At 48.8% G+C, this 21,391-nt stretch overlaps 1 protein-coding gene across 3 annotated transcripts in view; it reads left to right on the forward strand.

Annotated features, from left to right (window-relative positions):
- The window catches only part of ASTN1 (astrotactin 1), a 287,138-nt gene that overhangs the window by 161,873 nt on the left and 103,874 nt on the right, over window positions 1-21,391 (forward strand). The window lies entirely within an intron of this gene.

The following is a 21,391-nucleotide window of genomic DNA, read 5'->3' on the forward strand; positions in this document are numbered from 1 at the left end:
AAATTCAAAGTACGGTTTCTACTGAGTGCATGTCACATTACCTCCATTGTAAAAATCGTGTAAGTCAAACCATTGTTGAGGACCATCTGTGCATAGACAGGTCTTAGCCTAATTATCCTAGAAACAAAATTTATATGCTAATGTTTACAAGAAGGTGCTATCTTAAGACAGCAAGAGAGGGGGAAAGGTAACTGAGACAGGAAGAAGGAAATATAAGGTGGCATGTTGGTGAGCAGGCCACAGCTTTACAAGAAGACGATTTTGTATGCACAGGATGCAGTACAGACAAACTGTTTTAATCCATTTTCTCCTGATATAGTAAGATAATACAGTCTGGGTTTATTCTAGAGGCTGGGAAATCCAAGGTCATGGTTCCAGTATTGACAAAGGGCCTCTGGTTTATGTCACAACATGGCAGAAGGCAAGCAAGCTCACACGAGAAGAGAGAGAACAAAATTGGGCCGACTCACTTTTATGGAAAACCCACCCTAGAGATAATGAAGCCCCTCCTGAGGCAACGTTAGTCTGTTTGTGAGATGACATCATCCCTAAAAGGTCCCAACTCTTAACCTTATCACAAAGGTGGTTAAATTTCAGTGAGTCTTAAAGGAGCCCTTGAAACCATAGTACTCCTCCCCTAGTGTCCCAAACTTATGTCCTTCTCACATGCAAAACACAGTCCTTCCATCCTAATAGCCCCAAAGTCCTAACTCAGTCCAGCATCAACTCAAAAGTCCAAAGTCTGGAGTCTCACCTTAACCAGATAGGGGTGAGACTGAAGGCAGGATTCATACTGAGACAAATTCTCTCCAGTGGGGAGCCCCGGAAATCAAAACAAGTTGTCTACTTCCAAAGTAAGTCACAGTACAGGCGTCAAGTAGACATTTCCATTCCAAAAGAAAGCAGTAGGCAAGGAAAGAGGGGCAACTGGTCGTGTTACAGAGCAAGGCCTTCCCTGGAGCCAAGGCAGCTGCAACAGTCCTTAGTCACTGGCCCTTGCAGCCATGCCAGGGAGACTTCAGATATACCACTCAAAGGAGCAGACATGGATTTATCAGAAGGGCTAGAAAAAGGAGAAAAGAGAACACTCTCAAAGGAGAGAGTGGGTCCTCTCAGAGAGGAGAAAGATGGCATAACCCTCTTGCCCTCCAGTTTTGGGGGTGGTCCCAGCCACGTTTCCAGAGAGGCCCACGCAGGTTCATCATTTGACTTTTGACTGACAGCAGGATTGTTCCAGACTTCAAGTCCCCACGGTGCATGGTCTTGCCCCGTGGGAGGGATATTCTTTAGACATAAAGATGTCTAAAGACATACTAAAGATCCAAGGCACCTCTGGGTCACGTTGGCCCATGCTGATCTGTTCTAATTGAACTTGTTCTTACAGATTTTATGGCTCAGGGATTTGCTTCTAATCCTTCTACCTCCCTGAGTTCTGGAATCTGGTCTGTATAAAGACCACTAAAGTTCCCCCACTTCAGGACAAACTTACCAACAGGGAGTAACCTCTTGGGACTGCTTCTCTTCTGCAGATAACAGATTGTTGGCTGATAAATGCATCATATCCTATTGACTTAAGCCAGGCAGGGCTGCAGGTAAATTGCTTTTTAAAAGAAAGCATGTGGAGGTCAGCACAGTAGGCCCAGTTTACAGAATTATCCCCATAAACTCATGTTTCCACTGTTCACATCTGTCTGTTACCTATCAGGTCCCAAGGAAATCCAAAACCCACCGAGAAATATAACATTAATTGTCAAAGTTGGAGAATGATCTCCTTTTACTCCATTTCTGACAACGTGGGTGCCCTGGGGGAACTTGTCCCACAAAACCTCTAACAGCTCCATCCCTGTGGTTTTGCTGGGCTCAGCCCAGGTTCCAGTTCTCTGGTCTGGAGTCTCCTGCCTGCAGCTCTCCCGGGCTGGCCTGGCACACTGGAAGCTGAAGGCATTTGGAGACCTTGAGTGTGGCCCCATGCCTGCTTTCCACCAGGCGTTGCCTTGGTGGGGCCCTCTGCAGTGCCTCTGCCTCTGTGATAAGTTTCCGTTTGGGCCCCCATGTGACCAAGACATTCTTTAAAGCCTAGCTGGAGATGGCTATACCTCTACAGCTCTTAGGTTCTACAAACCTGCAGACCTGAGACCAGGTGCACTCTACTGGGGTTGACTGACTGTACTTTGTAGAACAATAGTCAGAGTGGTTCAGGCTGTGCTTGGGGCACAGAAGTCCTGGTTGGGGCTGCCAAGGAACATTTTACCCGAGAGTAGAGACCTGATGTGACTCTAGGCCTCTATGGGAGTGGGAGAGGCAGCCCAAAGATCTTTGAAATATCTTCAAGCTGTTTCTCTGATTGTCTAGGTTGGCCACACCCTTAGAATTCTCTCTGAAATGCACCTTTTTAACTCTTTACATGGTCAGACTGAGAGTTTTTCAAATCTTTCCATTCTGCTTCCCCTTTAATTATAGATTCCTTCTTTAAATCATCTCTTTGCTCTTGATCTCAGTGTGTGTGTTTAAAAGCAGCCACGTAACGGCTTCAATGCTTTGATGCCGAGATATTTCTTCTGCTGGAGGTCCTAGCTCATGACTCTTGAGTTCTGCTTTCCATGCATCCACAGGACATGGATATAATTCACTACGTTCTTTGCACCTGTGGAACAAGAATGGCCTTTACTCCAGTTTCCGATACCTGGTTCCTTTTTCCACCTGAGACCTTGCTCTGGTTTGACTGTGATTTGTCCCTCAAAGGTTCACGTGCTTCAGGTTTTCTGCCCAATGTGGTGTTGTTGACATGATGGACCCTTTAGAGGCAGGGCCTGGTGGGAAGCTCTGAGGCCAAGAGGGCACCATCCTGAGGGGAACAGCGCTGGTCTTGCAGAGTGAACTAGTTCCTGTGAGTTAGCGTGAAGAGGCCACCCCGTGCACTTGGTCTCTTCTGAATTGCGACAACTCTGAACTTACTCACATCTGCTCTTCACAGCCACATGAGTAATCTCCAAGAGTAAGAGCTTACCTAGAGCTCCTGTCTTCTTCTGAGTCCTCACCAGAATCACCCGTATGTTCAGTGTTTGTTATAGCAACAGCCTCATTCCTGGTTCCAATTTTCCTAGTTTTCTGCTACTATAACAGAATACCATAGACTAGGTGATTTATAAACAATAGAAGTCTTTTTGCTCATAGTTTTGGAAGCGTGAAAGTCCAAGTGCATGCTACTGGGCTCTGGCCAGGGCCCCCTCCTGCATCATAGCATGGCAGAAGGGCAAGTGAGCACACACAATTCAAGGAGAGGAATTCCAGCTAACTCATATTTATACAAACAACACTCATGAGATAACTAACCTGCTCCTGTGATAACGTCCATCTAATCAGGAGGACAGAGCCCTCATGACCTAATGACATCTTAAAAGCCCCACCTTTTAAATGTGTCACAGTCACCTTTAAATTTTAACATGAGTTTGGGAGGGGACTTTCAAACTGCGGCACAGGACTTAGGGAAATCTGTACTTCCAAACAGTCCGTGAGGTGGAGCATAGGCAGCAAAGGAGAAGAATCTACCTGCTGATATTAACTTGTCTACTAGTTTCATGGGGAACTGTTACCTTCCAGACACATCCATAAGGTCAGAATGAACAAAGCCTAGGCGATTCACCACCTACACACAGGCGCACACACACACACACACACACACACACACACACACACGCACTGATGTGCACATAGCACACACACACACATACACACATACACACAGACCTACCCACATGTGCACACACCACTCACGCCCAGGTAAGTTTCCGACAGGGGTCAGCGTCCAGTGAGGAATCCAGAGAGGAATAACGAAGATGAAAATTTGCAAATTCACGTTCAACCCAGACAGGTGTATAGTGTGCGGGGGGCACAGGATGCAAGGGGCTGCGTGCTGGAATGGCTGCCGACGTGGAGGAGGGAACGAATGGAGCGGAGACCAGTGGATGAGGGAGAAGGAGGCATCCTGAAGAGGGACTTAGGAAGGTGTCAATGCACAAATAGGGCTCAGTGTTGACAGTGTCCCTGTGGTCACTTTCTGAACGGGTAAAGTGACAGGAATCTCCTTGCTCTTCTGTGTCTTTGCTACTTTTCCACCCTCCCCCAGAGTAATACCTGACGGACTGCTTCAGAATCATCTTAGCAGGGTACCAAACCTTCCTGGGAAGAGAGCAAGGGAGATGAGAGATTTTCCTGCTGTTCAAATCTGGACAGATGAGGAGAACACCCTTTCATCTGCCTCTTCATGTCAGTCGCCACAAGGGCCCAAGGAGGAGTTTGGAAGCGGAATTCTCGCTCCCTATGCATGTCTCTGTAACTCGTTTTCATAATGCTCTAGGTATGTGCTTTTTCTTTTTCTTTTTTTTTTTTGTGGTGCTGAGGATTGAACCCAGGGCCTTGTGCTTGTGAGGCAAGCACTCTACTCACTGAGCTATCTCCCCAGGCCAGTGCTTTTTCTTAAAGGCAGGGTACAACCCAGGCGGTCACTTTTTCCATTTTTGTCCATCTCCCTCAGGCTGATATTTTAACACTATGAGAGAAGTCCATGGATCCGATGGATTGACTTTGATTCACTTCTTTAGGTCCAATTCAGAGACTGGGACGTGTTCCCATTAGTAGCAGAAATAGCTCCATTTGCTGGATGCCGACTCTGTTCTGTTCCATGTTCGTACAAAGAATTTTACTTACACTTTGCTTCCATCATTCCCAGCTAAGCTCCAGGGGATGTGGAGCCCAGCAGCTGTCTCTTGGGTTCTGTGAGATACTGTCAAGGAAACAGTAATGTCTGTCAGACACCACAAAGAACTTTCAATTTACCGGTATTACTTTCTTCTAATAGCTACTAAGTTAGTTGTTCTGATATAAATACTTGTTAACATTTACTGTAAATACATAGTTAATAAGTTTCATATATATGAATCTTATAGATATTTCATTGGGCCTAATGGAGGTTAGAAGATTAGTTAGTCACTTTGGGTGCTATGACCAAGCAAATTAAACCTCCCTTTACTTTATACAGTGTCTCTCAAGCTTAGCTCAGATGACACTGAAATCAGAAGGTCAAATAAATGACTACCTGTTTAAATGGCTTGCAAGTGGCAGAACCAACACTTGAGTCTAAGACTGTCAGACTCCCAAATCCATTTCTCCAGTATGTTGTTCAACTGCAGACCCAACTAAGATCAGAGCAGGGACCATCAGAGCTAAGGCAGGCCTCAGTGGCCGGCCAGCCCGCCTCACAATCTAGCTGGTCAGATGACTGGTTAGTGGTTGTTGCGTAGGGGTTGGCTCTCCTGACTCCTACCTCTGCAATAGTTCTCCTCCACTCCACCCTTTCTCCTTCATAGCTTTGGACAACCACTCATTATGGCTTCTATAGTTTTTCTAATCAAAATGTTGATGGTGTTTTATTACTTGAAGCCACAGAAACATGAGGGCATTTGGGGAAGAACAGCAAAGCTAATCATGGGGCTAAAGGGATTGGCTTATAGGAAAACCCTACAGCAACAAGCATGTGATGGAGGATGTGCATTAGGCACACTTCCATGAGATGTGGCCATGCTCTCTTAATACTAAATGATAAAGACGTCACAAGACAGGACAGAGAGGTGACTTAGGGCATATAATCTAGAGATGGGACAAGAAGAAGAAAGGAACTTTAGACTGGCAATGGGACGTTTACTAGGGGGCTGGGAGGAGGGGACAGTCGTCAGTTGTGTATCACCTGACAGAAGTACTGTGCCAACACCTGAGGGGCAGTCACACTGACCCCCGCCTAGGTGATCTCTCCTGTTTGCAATTTTTTGTGGTTCTCAGCCATATTTTTCCATTTGTCTCCTATGTGCCCGTTACCCTCTCTGTACCCCCGCTTCCTGTTCATTTCTGGCCATTCCAGCTGCTTCTCTCCATTTCTTTTCCCCTCAGCTCTTTCTGCCGCCACCCCTCCTGCTCACTCTTCCTGTATTCCTGTCATTGTTCTCCCTTTCCTCACCTTCCTCTGCTCCAGGTTTCCAGGCCTCGGCTCTTCCTCTCTCTTCCTCCAAAATAGAAGATGAAATTTGCCACCCTGACAAAGAGAACAAAAGCTGAAAGTCCCTGCCTGCCAAAGTTACAAGGACAGCATTTTCTTTTTAGGGGGTTTTAATTTTAAAAGGGGAAAAAAAAAAAAAAAAAAAAACGTGTTCCAGCCTCCTCCTTCCTACCCCTCTGCTGTGCACGCACGGATTCCTGGGCTGTGAGCGTCAGCTGAGGGACAGCCGGATAAAAAGCTGCTCCTTGTTCAGCTCATCTCTGCTCTCACGTTCCCTCCCATCCCCGGCTCCTTTTTACTGCCTTTGACAGAAATCCAGGCAGAAAATGGTAGCATTAGCATTTTTAATAAAGGAAGCTGGAGAAGAGGGAGGCAGCTCAAGAAAGCCCGCAGGAGAGAGGGAGCCCGAATCCACTGACAGTCCGCACTCCCCCGTGGAGCCAGAGGGAGCCCGGGTTGGGGGCAGGGGCGGCAGACAAGAGAAGTAGTAGTCTTACGAGAAGCATTCAGGCTGATATAATTGGAGCTTTGAGCACAAGCAGAAACAGTTGGAAGGTGGAAAATTGCTGTGCTGGATTGAGTTTGGCTCAACTTGATACCAAGGCCCAGCATTGTGAAATGTTTTCTCATTTAGCCCATTTTCCCTGTCTTCCTGGAATGGACCATTATTCATCCATCACTGGCAAAAATCATGGTCCAGACTAACCCCTTCTTCTCTCTTCTCTTCTTCCTCCTCTCCCTGCACTCTGTAGGAAGGGAGAAAAGATGAACTGGAGGGAGGGGACCATGCAGACCCTCTGCTTAAAGAGAGAGAGCGAACCTCTGAGGCCTGGAGCCGCTGGCATGGTTGCCTCTGCCAGTTTTAGTTTTCTGGGGTCATGCGTGCAAGACCGAGCGGAGCTGCGAGGGTCACACCCGTCTGCTCGGCCATCCAGCCTCTGCAAGATGGAGCTTAATTGGCTCTTTTCCTACCACTGAAAAGGAGGGACGATATCTCCTTGCAGAGGTTACAGTTCTCTAAAGAAAGTGGCAGTGATGAGATCTAACGCCTTTGACAGCTGGATAAAAAGTTGTTAAATAAGAATAAATTGAAGGCCTGAACCTGGAGGCGATCAGAAAGTCACATGCATCCCAAACATGGGAATGAACCATCTTGCCAAAATAGTCTTCCTCCAGAACTCTAAGTAAGGAAAATAGTGGCACACCTACTTTGTCTCCCCAAATCCAATTCCATAAAGGGTCAGGACACATCAAAATTGAGCGATACCCCTTCCGACTTCTGGGTTTCAGCCTTCTGAGTGCTGGAGATCTCTCCACTGGTGAAGCATCCGCCTGGATCATTGCAAACCTTTGTACATTTAGACTCTGTGCTCACCCCATTGTTCAAAGTCTCGTGATTTTAACAAAAGAGCAGCTATCACAGCCAGTGTTTCTTACACACGAAATCAATCATTTTAGCTTCATTTGCACAGACAGAAGACTGAGTGTGTCTGTACAAACATGCAGTTCCATCTGGACTATCCATTTCAATGCTGAATCTTGATTTCCTCTATCAGTGAGTTATTCTGCATGCTCCTATATTGAGTGATATACCAGGCATGACCTGGTACTGAGCGCCAGGCATAAGAATAGATTATTAAATTAACTCTGAATAATTTTCAAGATCTTTAAACCAGGATACCTTTGAAAAGTAGAGAGACCAATGGGCTAGCATCACATAGTCTCCTTCAAGGAATAAATGCTGTCTCTGAGCTTCACATCCAAGGGTAGAATTAATAGCAGTTGGAGACTTTCAAACACATTTAGGTTTGGATAGAATGTAGGTTTAGATCCAGAGCCAAGTTCTTTAGAATGAGTAAGAAATTCTTTGGAAATGGCTTCGTTACTCTATCTAGGCATAAGAGTTTATTTTTCCTTATATCTATTAATTTGTATATAACCTGCATTGAGACCATGGTCCTCTGCTTTTCCCATCATAAAACTATCCTGGATGAACCCCATGCGTGTGTGGATCTGAAAGGGGACTTTTTGTCAAAGGCATTCCCTCAGTTCCCCCCTCTCCCTGGAGGCCTTCTATTGCAGCACTACACATGTCCCCAGGTGATCTCCCGGCCCCAGAGCCCTGACTGTGGCCTCCACTCTTGTTTTCCAAATCTGTCTCTCCAGTCCTGACCTCCTTTCTTGTTTGCCGCCCTCCATCTCCACCTGCCTCTGGGCACTTGTTCATGATTTGGTACAAGGACCTCAAATTAACTTGTGGAGAGTTGAACCCCACGGCCACCCTGGTCCCCGCACCAACTCCCCTCATTCTTGACCCACATAAAGAGCATCTTCAGCCACTCATTTGCCCAGATGAGAGAATCAGGGGTCATTCTCCATGTCATTCTCCGGAGTCCCCCGCAGGGACTCTCCCTTCTCCCCCACTCATCCACATTCTCTCAGTCACCAAATCCTCTTTGTCCACCTTGGGAATGTCTCTGAATCCCACCTGCTTCTTTCTTTTGCCAAAGCTGTGGCCCTGCCGGAGGTGTTTCTAATTGCTCTCATTGCCATCAGGCCCACCTGCTGATGGAGAGCAGAGTGAGGAGGGCGAGAGAGAATGGAAGGGGAGGGACGCATGGCAGGGAGGGTAGTCTGGGCAGAGGGCAGAGGAGGACATGGCCGCCGCGCCAGTCAAGGGAGAGAGAGAGAGAGAGAAGGCTTTGCATGCCAAACAGGGAGCTTGGATTTACCTAGTTGGAAATGGGAAGCCATAAAGTCTCTGAGGAAAGGCTGGGGTGCTGGAGATGGCATTACAGGAAGGCAGAGAAGGCCCTGGACCAGGCATCTGTAGACTACTGGCCTCAGGTCAAATCCCGTCTGCTGCCTGTTTTTGTAAATAAAGTTTTATTGGAACACAGCAATACCCATTCATTTCTGTATTGCCTGTGTCTGCTTTCCTGCTGCGATGGCAGAGTTACAACAGAGATTGTATGGACTGCAAAGCCAAAAAAATACTTACTGTCTTTTTAACAGAAAATGTGTGACAACCCTTCATTGGATCCGGAGTTCTCAATCTTGGCACAATTGACACTCAGGGCTGGACAAGTCCTTGTTATGGAGACTGTTGTATGACTGTAGGATATATAGCAGGGTCCCTGACCTTCACCCACTGCATACACATAGCACCCCAACCCCAAGTCGTGTCAATCAAAAGTGTCTGCATACGGTCCCCAGCCAGGAGACAGGGTAGATATCACCCTGCCAGACACAGACCTTGCAGCCCTCTGCAGTAGATGACCGGGAGACCAGCAGGGTAGGGGACAATGTGGGAAGCAACTGCAACAAGGCTCATGACGATGATGGCAGAGGACACTGGCAGTGTGTAGCTGTGCCTGCCCTGTAAGCACAAGCACTTGCCTGTGAGGCTCCTTGAGCCTTTTCAACTGTCCTCCAAGGAGGATCCCATTTTCTCATTAGTATCCAGGATGTGGATGTGATCATCTCTGCTTTACACAGGAGAAAGCGAGGCACAGAGGGAAGATTTACTCCAGGTCACCCAGTTAACATGTCAGAGCCAGGTCTTAGCTCACAGTCTGGCTCCTCGGCTCGCAGGCTGAACCGTGAGGCTATACTGAGCCATGGGAGAACATAATTGATGTGTTTTGGTGTCGTAATGGATACTGGAGTGGTAGAAAATAGACATTTTGAGCTATCTCCTTCTTCCTCCTTCCAAACCATTTCATTTCATTCTAACCACAACCAGCTGGAGAATTGCTTCAGGTACCTTTTATGTCACACCCAACTGCCCTGTTAATTCCCCCAGCAAGGCACATATATTAATCAGGATAATATGTCTTGGACTGTCAAGATGGTTGCTTTCCTCTCAGTGTTAATATTCTTTATCACTCTACCACATTTTAAGAGGAGTGATTTCCTACCCCTCGTGTGAAGTGATTAGAACCCCTTTCCTGTGGTGTGGCGCCATTTTAATTTCCCATTTGGAACTGACAATGATTCTGTCATCATCCTGGTTATTATGTCCACTGAGAGTACAGGGCTGTTAGGAGGAATGGGTGGAAGATGGATCTGGTAAGATGAAATAAACTGGAAGACGTTTGCAGAAGGGAGACAGTCCTTCTAGGGACAAGAGAGAAGGCTTGAGGGTCAGCTTCCTGGAAAGTGCCAGAAGCCACCACTCAGCAACCACCCCTGGAAACCTGTCATTCAATTCTTCCTGATCACTGGCCTGCTGAGTTAGGGTTTCAGTGTGAGCACGGGGGTTGGTTGACCATCTCTGCAGCAATAAAAGACAGTATCTGTCTCTCACTTGGAAGATGACCTGGACAGGAGACAGAAGAGCAATAAAATAACTAGGACTAACAAATATGGTCTCAAATTAAATAATAAGCCCACCAAATAGAGGAGGGGAGTCAATGGTTAGATCCCAGAGGGTCAGGATGGAGAGGATGGAGCGGGCTTGCCTCTCCAGGTAGAAGGGCTTTCAGCACTGGAGAGAGGAAGGGGTGTGGCAGGGGGGACCTGCACCCACCCACCTGCTTCCCTGGCTTTGGTCTGGTGTCGGGGAGTCACCAGGTAGTGGCAGGCAGCAAAGGGGTAGGATGACGGCAGAATCCTGTTGCTCAGGCTCTTTACTCTCTCCCATCTAGCCAGAGTCCTTGTTGGATCAGCCCCATTTCTTTTTTAAGTTCCCAAGAGTGCGAAGGTACAGTGACTGCCAAGCAGAGGGGACCAGGGAGGACACTGGCAGAGACGTGTGACGGAGCAGTGAGCAGCAGGGCACCTGCTCAGCAGGGCTGCAGCGAGGGTGCAGAACTCTGGGGGAGCAGAGTGGTCCTTTGAGGTGGGACTTGTGTGCAGGGGGTCACCAGGGAGAGTTCTTGGGGCATCTGCCGTGCGGAGGAGCAGACTGGGCTGCGGGAGATGCTCAGCTGTGCCACAGCGACGAGAGAGGCCTCAGCTGGTGCCCTGGGGACCTTGCACAGTGGTCTCAAATTGGAGCCAGGAGACCAGCCCTTTGCCTCCCACCCAGCCAGCCGTGGGTGTGGGCTTCCCTGAGCAGGAGGGCACTCTCAGCAGCCGCACTCCCAGGCCTGGGGATGCTCCGCCTGAGGCTGTGGGGGTGTCTGGGTGGCCCTGCATGGCATCCACAACAGCAGGGTGGGTGTCCATGTTGCCACTTGCCCCAAGTGCCAAACTCATGGGGAATGGGACACTTTGAGGAGCCTTGGCTAAAGGCGTCTGTAGGGTGGGCACATCCAGGAAAGGGTTGACGGGAAGGGAGGCAGAGGGTGGATAAGATGCACAGACTTCTCTGGGGTTGCTTGTCTGATTAATCGTAGATCTCAAGCTCTAATGCGAGGTAGTTCAGTGACCAACTGGAGAACGTCCAGACCACAAGGACTGGAGGCCGGTCACTTGGTGGGACTGGGTAAAGCTCCTGGGGATGCTTACTCTAGAGAGGGAGAAGCAAGGGGAAGGTGTGCTAATAACTCTCCCAAGCACATCAGAATTGATCTGTTTTTCCTTGAAAGTCAGACCCAAGAATAATAGTTACAAATTATAGAGAAGCAGATTTTGGTTCAAATTAAAAAAAAAAAAAAAAAAAAAAAAAAAAAAGAATAAAAAAGAATGCTTTACACTGTTGAGAAATAAAATGCTCTGGGTCATACCCTGAAATCTCTGAAATGCTGGGACTCCCACCTGGTGCACGTGGAGTGGGTCTGTAGCGAGGGACAGTCTCAGATCCTGTGAGTTTATGAGGGTGCAGAGTCCGCCTTTCCTTACAGTCTATAATCATCCCAGTAGCACTTCCCAAAGGGTCCAGCCTCTGAGCTTTCAGGGGTTTGAAGACCTCACCACCTTACAAGGCAAGGGTCTTCATTTCTGGGTGGTTCTAATGGAAGCGGAGTCCTCTGTTCCCTTCTCCAGAGCGATGCTCACCATCCCCCACCACTTACATCGGAGAGAGAAAATCAAAAGCCAAATGCTGCCGAGTGGCACTTTGGAACACTCCATTCTTCTTGCTGTCTGTTCTGAACAATTACTGAGCCTTGCTTTTTGTTCCTGGCTGCTGCACCAGTGGTGTGCAGGGAGAATAAGGCCCCATCTTGGGAGATGCTAAAAGACCCAAGAAATCGCACAGCATTCACAGCATCCACGAGGCATGGAGGACAGTCTCTGCGGCTGTCTTTCTCTCTCTTGCCTCTGGCTGGGCTGTTACAATCACTGGCCTTCCTGAAGCCTCCACTCGCAGTCAGCTTGACAGAACAGATTAGACTGTGGCCGGAACATTCTATAGCAGCACAATCTAACAGTGGCAGTCCCAGCGGCTGTCATTTGTATGAGTGAAATTGAGGCTGGTGAGAGGCATGAGGGACAGCCACCGGATCTGAAACCTTTTGTTAGTCCAGAGGCCTGAAGCTGTCGACCACTGTGCCCAAGTCCAAGGTCAGAGTGAACACTTGCTAGGCTTGAGAGAGAGAGAGAGAGGCTGGTGCCACAGCACAGGGACACAGAGACGCAAAAAACAGAAAACATTTTGAGCTGATGAGCGAGATGCCTTCAGCAAAAAATGGCCTGCACAAGGCAGCATCCCCAAACCCCAAATCAGAAAAAGTTTTGGAAGAGAATAACAAACTATCTGTGAATTTTAACTATGTCTGTGAACACTCTTCATAGGAAAGATAAGGATGGGGGTTGCAGAATGAGTTAATGCTGCCAAAAGGATTAAGTGGAATAAAAATGGTGTTTACGAACATACCAGGGAAAAGTAGCACCTGGGAAAAATAGGTCCATAAATAAGTAAAAGGGATTGAAATCTACTGCGAGTCTAACAAGACCCAGGCACCGAATTGCTTTTTCCTATCTGTCTTTTACATGAAAAATAACAAGAAAATGTGGGGAGCTGTGGTGCTTTTCAGGGGAGACTGTGAATGAGGGAAGGGAGTCTGGGAATGCTGGGGATAGGGTAGGGGACCCCCAGGGGGACCTCAGACCCTAGGTCTGGTGTGCGTGCCACTCTGACCTGCTGCTTGCCGCGGGTCCAGCCTCATCCCAGGTCTTGGTCTTCCTCAGCCCTGGTGCGTCCGCCATGTTAAAGCGCCTGCGTTATCCTAACAACCCCTCTCACCCATCCTTAGGCTCTCTCCCAGCCTGGGCTGGAACTCTTCCGCCATCAGACTTCACTCCGCGCCATATCACTGCTAATGTCATGTCCGCCATTTGCAAGCCTGGGAAACCCAAGCCTGTTCTCTAGTCTCCTTTCCCAAACCTCACCTTGCTCGCCATCTTTGTGCTTCTCCCTCTGCCCTCAGCTGCACACCACATCTTCACCCCTTCCTTATTTACCTCCCTTACACTGTATACACATATGCATGTGTAACCCCCCTTCCCTGCTGGATCATGAGCTCCTGAAGGCCCAGGCCAGCTCTCTCCACTGAATTTCTGGATTGTGTATCAGAGTTCCAGGCATGAAGTAGAACCACTGTTCTCTACCAGGCTCATTAGACTCTCCTGGGGCAGATTAAACAAAGTCATGGCCATGCCCCTTGTAAGACCTACCAAGGCAGCAATCTCTGAGAGTTAAAATCTTCCCAGGTGATTCTGGAAGCCAATGATGTTTAAAACCTCTTGTGGATGGTTCTCCAAGTATGATTCCCAGGTCAGCAGCATCTGCATCACCTAAGAGCTTGTAGCTATGGAAATTCTTCAGGCACCCAGACCTACTGACCCAGAAATTCTGGAGGTGGAAACCCAAGAGTCACATTTTAATAAGCCCTTCAGGTGATTCGGATGTACAGTGAAGTTGGAAAATCACCGCTTTACTACGGGAGTGCTCAAAACGCGCTGAACTGGACCATTGATGTATTCATCCTGACTTCTCTGTCCCTCCGATTGTGTGGCCTTGGTTTCTTCCCAGAATAGACGCAGTTAATAAAGCCAGGCTTCTGGAATCTTGTTCTCTATCTTCCTCCTATTTCTTCCCCTCAGGAATCAATTAATAAGAAACCCCACATAACTCACAGGACTTTTCTGCAGATTTGCCAGCCCCTGAAGACGGAAATTGGCAGAGACGCTGCCTTGTGTTTATCCTGCAGCAGGAAGCTCTGGGGCTCAGGTAGTGCAGAAAGCCCCTCTTCTGACTGCATTCCTCTTCCTGGTTATCTCGTCTACCTCTTAAGACACCTTTTATTTAGCACTACAAAACAGGCGCAGATCTTCCCCTTCTTACTTCCATGACTCATCCCTACCCAGGCTAAAAAATTCAAACTCCGCAATCCAAAATGGACCCTTCACTTAAAGGCCTTTCTCCTGTGGATTCCCTGACACAGTGAGTGGGGCCACCAGCAGCTGGTGTCAAACCAGAGATCCGGCTCTTCTGCTGGCTTCTTCTCTCTCCCCATCCTCACATCCAATCGATCTCTCGTCCTGTCAGCTCTACTTCCTCGCCGTCACTTAGGGCTGTCCCCTCTGTCCTGCTCCCTCCACCAGGGCCTTGGTTTCTCATGAGGACTTCCCTCCCAGCCTCCTGCCCACGCTCCTTGCTCCCACCACGTAAACCCAGCAGCTCTCCCTCACCTTTCACGATAAAGTTCTCAGTCCTTCTGCTTGCACCAAAGCCTTCTGTTCTGCCTCCTACCTCTACCCCTTCTCTAGGTCCTGTGTCCAGGCTGTTGGGCTTGTTGGGCTCCAAGGGGCAGAACCACCTGCAGCGATGAATTTCTGTGATTAAATACAAGGCCAAGTCCAGAGAGGACTGCACCTCCCCATATCTGATGAATTGATTAATGTCTGTCCTGCAAATTGAGGTTTCCTGTAGCTCCTCTGTGAAGCGTTCTTTGGCTTCAGTCCCTGGTAGATACCTTTCCTCCGTACACCTATCCCACCCTGACCATCCCTACACTGAGCACATTTTACCAAATGTGTGCACCTCCTCAGGCTTCGATAACCAAGTGCCATCAACTGGGTGGTTTGAAACAACAGAAATGTCCTATCTCGTGGACACGGAGGACAGACGTGTGAAATGGAGGTGTTGGCAGAACCAGGCTCCCTCTGCAGGCCCCTGCCAGCCCTCTCGTTCCTCAGGTGCTCCTTGGCATGTAAATGCTTCTCTTTAATACCTGCCTCCAGCCTTCCATGGCTTCTTCCCTGTGTTTGGGCCTCCTATAAGGCACTGGTCACACTGAATTAGGGGCTCACCCTACTCCAGCCTTGTCTCATCTTAACTAGCTGCATCTGCAAAAATCTCATTTCCAAACAAGTCCACATTCTGGGATACAGTGTTTAGGGGGGAAAAGAAGGCCCGGCACTGTGGTGCATGATTGTTACCCAGCAACTTGGGAGGCTGAGGCAGGAGGATCACTCGTTTGAGGCCAACCTCATCCACTTAGCGAGGCCCTGCACAGCTTAGTGAACCCTGAAGTTTTCTGCAACCCCCAGCTTCTCCTTGCTCCATTCCATCCCTCCTCCAGCTCCACTCCTTGGTCTTCCTCCTTGTATCCATCACACCCATTGTCCCCTTTCAGACTTTTCCAGCGCCTCAGCCAGCATCCACCTCATGAAAACCACTTTAAAAATACCCTTCGTCACCCCAAATCTTTGTCTCTTTCACCTTCTGCCACCCCTGCCTGGCCCACCCTGGGTCCTGCTTCGGATGGCCTTTTGCTTGCTCCTTTATTACAGTTTGCTCTTTCCTGAGGCCTTTGCTCTGTGTTGAGTTCACCTAAAGGCTGCAGATACAGTGCTGGAAAAGATCTTCAGGTCCCTGCCATAAGGGACTAGCTGTTGGCTGAGATGGCCATTGGAACACAGAGGAAAAGAAATACATCACAAGCACTCACGGGCTGCAAAAAGTAGACTAAGGACCATCGGCGGTGGGAGGGGCTGACTTGAAATTTGGGTTGTCTCTCCATTGAAACTGAGGGATGAGAAAGTGCCAGTCGGGTAGGAGGGAAGGGAGCCCCCTGTCCTGGGGGACCTTGAGGACTGGAGGAGGAAAGTGCCAGCTCCTTTAGGACTGCGGCCGCCATGGCTCCACCCTAATAAGTGGGGAGGATGGGACCAGCCAGGTTGGCTGGCGGGAAGGGCTGGGTCAGGCAGCCGCCTGACCGCCTGGCTAAGGACTGGCAGCTGGGAGGCAGCATGGCTGCCCGCCCAGAGCCCGGTCCTGGCTCCTTGACGTCGCGCACTCAAGCGCCCTGTTTCTTCCTTCAGGACGCTCCTCGACTCGCAGCTACAGACTCACTAAGCTCACTGAACTCCGTGAAATAGCCCACCCCACGCCTCTGCTCAGCCCCACGTGTCAGAGCTGCGGGACACGTGTTTGTGAATGAACGAACAAATGAGCCACCTTTTCTCATGTGTCTTACGGTTTTGGCAACGTGAGCCTGGCTATAAAACGGGGTGCTCAGTGCTTGACCACTGGGGTCTGTCTCTGCCTTCATCCCCAAACCCATCCCTGCACTGTCCTCTGTCTGTCCTGCTGCTGCTCTTCGCAGGCGCTCCCAGCTGAGACTCGGCCTTCTCAGCATCTCCTTGTGCCTCTAGACTTGCCCCTCGCCCCCACCTCCACAAAAGCATCCTTTGGAACTGCTGGTTTCAATTCATGGCAAAGCCATTGTGCTGCTCCTTCCGGGCCATCCTAAACTGCTTCCTGACCCTCAGCCACCGCTTGAAGTAGCCACCAAGAGACCTGCCTGATGGGGCTCCTCCTCCAAGTCCACATCTCCCCACCAAATTCGCCCCTAATTATTCTTTTTTGCCCTGATTACAAAAGGCTGCTCCACAGGCCTTTCTCTAGCCCATTTATCCTGCTTTCTGAGAAGCAAAGTCCCGAGATGGCAGCTCCTCTCTTCAGGACCCCTCCTGACCTCCCGGTGCAGATTGGCTTTCAGGAACCACCGTGACATAACTGTGAGTCCCACTCCCCCATGGGGCATAAACCCTCCACTGTCCCCGATGTCCCCGCACGTGCGCCTGTCCCCACACACTGCCTTCAGCAGCAGGCCTTCCCTGTTCTCTGCATCATAAACGCCCAGATTTGGCCCATTGGTCTGAGCTTATCTAAAATAGCTTTCCCTGCAGGAGGCTTTTCCGTGGCTGCTCAACCGGATGTGATCTCTTCTCACACTGGTCGCACTGGCTTCCTGTCCTTGGACTCCCTCTCCTTCCTCAGGGTTCTCCCTTCCCTCGCCCTTCAACCAGTGCATCTCGGCATCTCTCCTTTGTTCTCCCATAGCAGCAGGTGGTGGGGATTCCCAGATGTCACAGAAAGTGCTGGCTCTGCCACATGTCAGGCTTTGAGACTTTGGATAAAGTTATTTAAATTTCCTAAGCCTCTCTTTCCCCATATATTAAGTGGGAATAATATAATAGCTGTACTTCAGGGTTTTGTTTTTTTTTTTTTAATTGAGAATCAAGTGAAATAATAAACGGAAAGCACTGGGCTCCTTGACCACTGTTAATATGCAACCGTGACTTTTACTTGTGTAATGGTGAAAATTGACAAACTAAATGCCATGGTTTGTTTACGTGCCTTTTTATCCCACTGGACCATGATCAAGACAGGGACCCAGCCTTCCATTTGTGTATCTCGCTGTTCTCCGCAGCATCTGGCTCTGCGGAGGTGCATAATAGATGCTTGGGGAATGCCTGGGTTCATTAACGAAGTCCTTGATGGCAGAGAACGTGTATAAATCATTCCTGGGTCCCCTGACAGTGTTTAGCAAAGTGTTTTTACATGGCAGTTGGTTAATTAATATTTTTCAAGTAAATAAATAAATGAATAAATGAATGAGTGGCTCAATTAAAAGTGAAATTGGCTAAATATATATTGAATTGAAACAAATTAGGAGCTAGGAAAGGACTTTCGGGAAAGGGCAAAAGCTATACACACACAGTTCCTCGATGGACATTTTATTCTTCGCAGGTCTATTTACACAGCCAGCTCTCCCTGGCATAGCCGTGTCTTCTGCTGCACCTCTGCGCCCTCGTCCTTTGCCCTCCTCTTGCGTCAGGATGGAATACAACACGTGTGTCTGTGGAGGAGGAAGCTGGGATTCCGCACCCTCTTTTGCACACACAGGTTGCATTTCCACTGCCAACAGGTGGGGAGCTGTTTTCCTCCTGCAGGAATGGTTTACACCAATCCACTGCCAAGCTCTGGTCCTGTTCATCTGTGAGTAAAGACAGTGTCAGGGACACCCAGCGGGCTGTGTCCATGGACGGGAGTAAGTGAGACTAACAAGCTTTCAGGAGGACTGAACTTGAGACCTGGATTGCATTAGCCCAGGGAAAAAACCTTTAGATGCAGAATCCAGAGAGGGATGGGGCAGGGAACTTGACAACTGTATGTAAAAAGTGACAACTGCCTCTCAGTTATTGTCCTGAGACTCCGTCCATCCGTTCATTTCATCTAAGGAACAGAGAGCTGCTGTCATTGCCTTCCCATGGGAGGGAAAGGGGGGCTTTTACTTGTGTCCGTTTCATGTAGCCAGCAAGGGACTCAACTCCAGACCTTGAACATGGATGGACACGTGTCTTTCTCCAGAACCCGCCCACACCCTTGAAGCCAGGGTGATACCTTCCTGGCATGGTTTCTGTGGAGGCCCATGGGCTCTGAGGTCAGCAAGGGACCCAGCTCTCAGCTGCCTCTCTCCTGCAGAAGTGCTTTCCACCTGCCAGGAGAGGAAGAGAGGACAGCTATTGCAAGTCCCACCAGCCAAATGGCCCTCCAGACCCCAGAGGACACGCTGCAGCTATAACCGTGTGAGTTTTGTGACTGCATGTGGCATGTGTCACATGTGCACAGCCACATGTAGGTACGTGGGGGCCGGCGTGTGCTCTTGTGGATCCATTTGAGAATCTCAGTTCTGCATCACACCGTTTTAATGGAAATGTGGAACTTCAGAAATCAGAATGCCTGACACGGTGCAGAAACAAATGTGCGTGTTATATGATCGTAATGAGATTTGGGATATCTTATTTCATCAATAAAGGGGAAAGGAAGGAACTCAATATGCTTCAACTCTCAATATTATTCAGGAATTTAAAAAAATTGGTTCCAAGGAACTCCTAGGCTACATTGTAATTTCTGTTTTTATGGCAGCCATGTTTTACAGAAGGCCAAACACATCTGTGAGACGGCTGGGGTGCAGACGGGCAGGCTAGGTCAGCCGTTCTTAAGCCCTGTGTGCTTTAGAATCATCCGGCCCACCTTCCAGAAATACTGATGTGTGTCGACCTACGTGAGTGGAATCAGAGAAGCCGAAACGCTAGGGCCATTGCATCCATATGTGGGATGGACCCGCTGTACCCTAGAGTTTGAGAAGCATTCCTCTAGTCGTCTCTTAGGAAAGACTCAGGAGACTCTAGCTCAGAGTGGAGGCCACTCCCAGAGGAAGGCAGGGAGGCCAGTGCCTCTAACGCACCATGAGGACTAGGATCACCCTGGGGGAACACGGGCAAGGCAGCGGGTGATTCCTGTTGAGCTCCATAGGTGACCTCTGCTCCCCCAATGTTCTGCACCCAGCAGACAGTGGTCAGCAAGCCAGGCCAATGCCCAGGTGACAGCTGGTGTGTAGGTCTAGGGCGATCTTCTTCTGTTTTCTCAAGCAGCTTCTGCCCACGCGGGGAGAGGAGCAGAGCAGGGAGTAGGAGAAAGCCCGGGTTGTACGATAAACTTTGAACCTCGCTTCTGCCCCTTCCTAGCTGTGTGACCTTGAGCAACTCGCTTAACCTTGCTGAATCTGTGTCTGGTATGCAACGTGGGGAGAACCACTACATAGCTGTTGGGTTCTCTAGCTGGTTATGAAATTGTACATGGTCGGCCCTGAGCACAGCAGCTTGGCACAGGGTACGGGTTCGGTAAATAGCAGCTACTATTATCAGCTTTTCCTGACTCATTCAAGTTTTTTCTCCCTTTGCCTTAAATAATTCTTGATCTCAAAATATACCAAGAATTGCAAGTCTGGGCCAACTTTCCCCATCCGAGGACACATGAACTGCCCCCTGCCATCTCTGATGACCCCCAAGTCAGATGAATATCTAGCCTTTCCTGGGGAATCCAGGTAGCAATGTCTTCTGTATAATGGGTTCATGATAGTACCCCCCTTCCCTTCTTCTCTGCCTTGCTTTTTCTTGACAAAAAGCCCAAGTGTGAGTTTTATGTTTGTGTACGTGTATGTACGTGTCTTTATTGCCACAGTCAGAGACAGGGTGTGCCCCTGAATTCCAAAATCTGGGGGCAGAAAGTAACATTTTAACATTTTGCTCTCTACTTTTCTTCCTTCTTTCCTTCCTTCCTTCCTTCCTTCCTTCTACTGGGGATTGAACCCAGGGGAGCTGAACCACTGAGCAACATCCCCAGCCATTTTTATTTTTCATTTTGAAAACAGGCTCTTGCCCAGTTGCTTAGGTCCCTGAGTTACTGAGGCTGACTTTGAACTTGAGATCCTCCGGCCTCAGCCTCCTGAGTCGCTAGGATTACTGGTGTGTGTCTCTGCGCCCAGCCACTGCTACTCTACTTTTCAAAATTATTTTCCAGCCCTCTAAAATTTCTTCAGGCAAAACTGCCTTTTTACATGAGAACCAGAATTCCTGTTAACGTGAATGATAATAGTTAACATTTACTTAGAACTTCCTGTATCCCAAGGTGACTGAAAGTTATTTGCACGTGTTAAAAGCTCATTGGACACTGTGCCAATGTGTAGGTGGCTGGTATTCTTTCCCCCTTTCTGTAGATGAGATGATGGTGTCAGGCAGGCAGCGCTTGTGTCGGGTTTTCACAGTGTGTGCATACTTGTACAAAATATAGAATGAAAAGTGCCCCAAACGTTGATTAGAAAACTAATAACCAAAGAGCCTCCAGAATCTGAAATTACTTGTCTACACCCTTTGTTCCACGATGGACAGTTGATGTGAAGCTCATTGCACTTCATGGTTCTCACTTTATGTGTGAAGAAAATTGCATATGGCGCTGCCTGTATAGCCCATTGCCTATAAGATGTGGAAGGGTGGGCTGAGATGGCAGTCTTACCGTTGGGAACCTGAGTTTTCTTGCCTAATTATTATAAAAACGCTCAAGTAATAGGCAGAGGATCAGGCAGGTGGGCAGATGTGGCAGGGGACGCTTGGACTCTGATTGCATCTATTTTCTCAGTTGCGTAGGAAGCAGATTATTAGCTGAGGGCGAGGATGGGGGAGGAGGTGTCAGAGGTTTGAGGAGAAAGAAGAAGGTATGAAATGGTGATCGAGAGAGAGGGACGGGAAATGGACAAGGAGCACGCAGTTTGATCACCTGGCAGCGTTCAGATCTCACTTGAGGTGAGTGGCCAGAGATTG

This window comes from Sciurus vulgaris (genome assembly GCF_902686455.1).
Source record: "Sciurus vulgaris genome assembly, chromosome: 12".
In the NCBI taxonomy this organism is placed as follows: domain Eukaryota; kingdom Metazoa; phylum Chordata; class Mammalia; order Rodentia; family Sciuridae; genus Sciurus; species Sciurus vulgaris.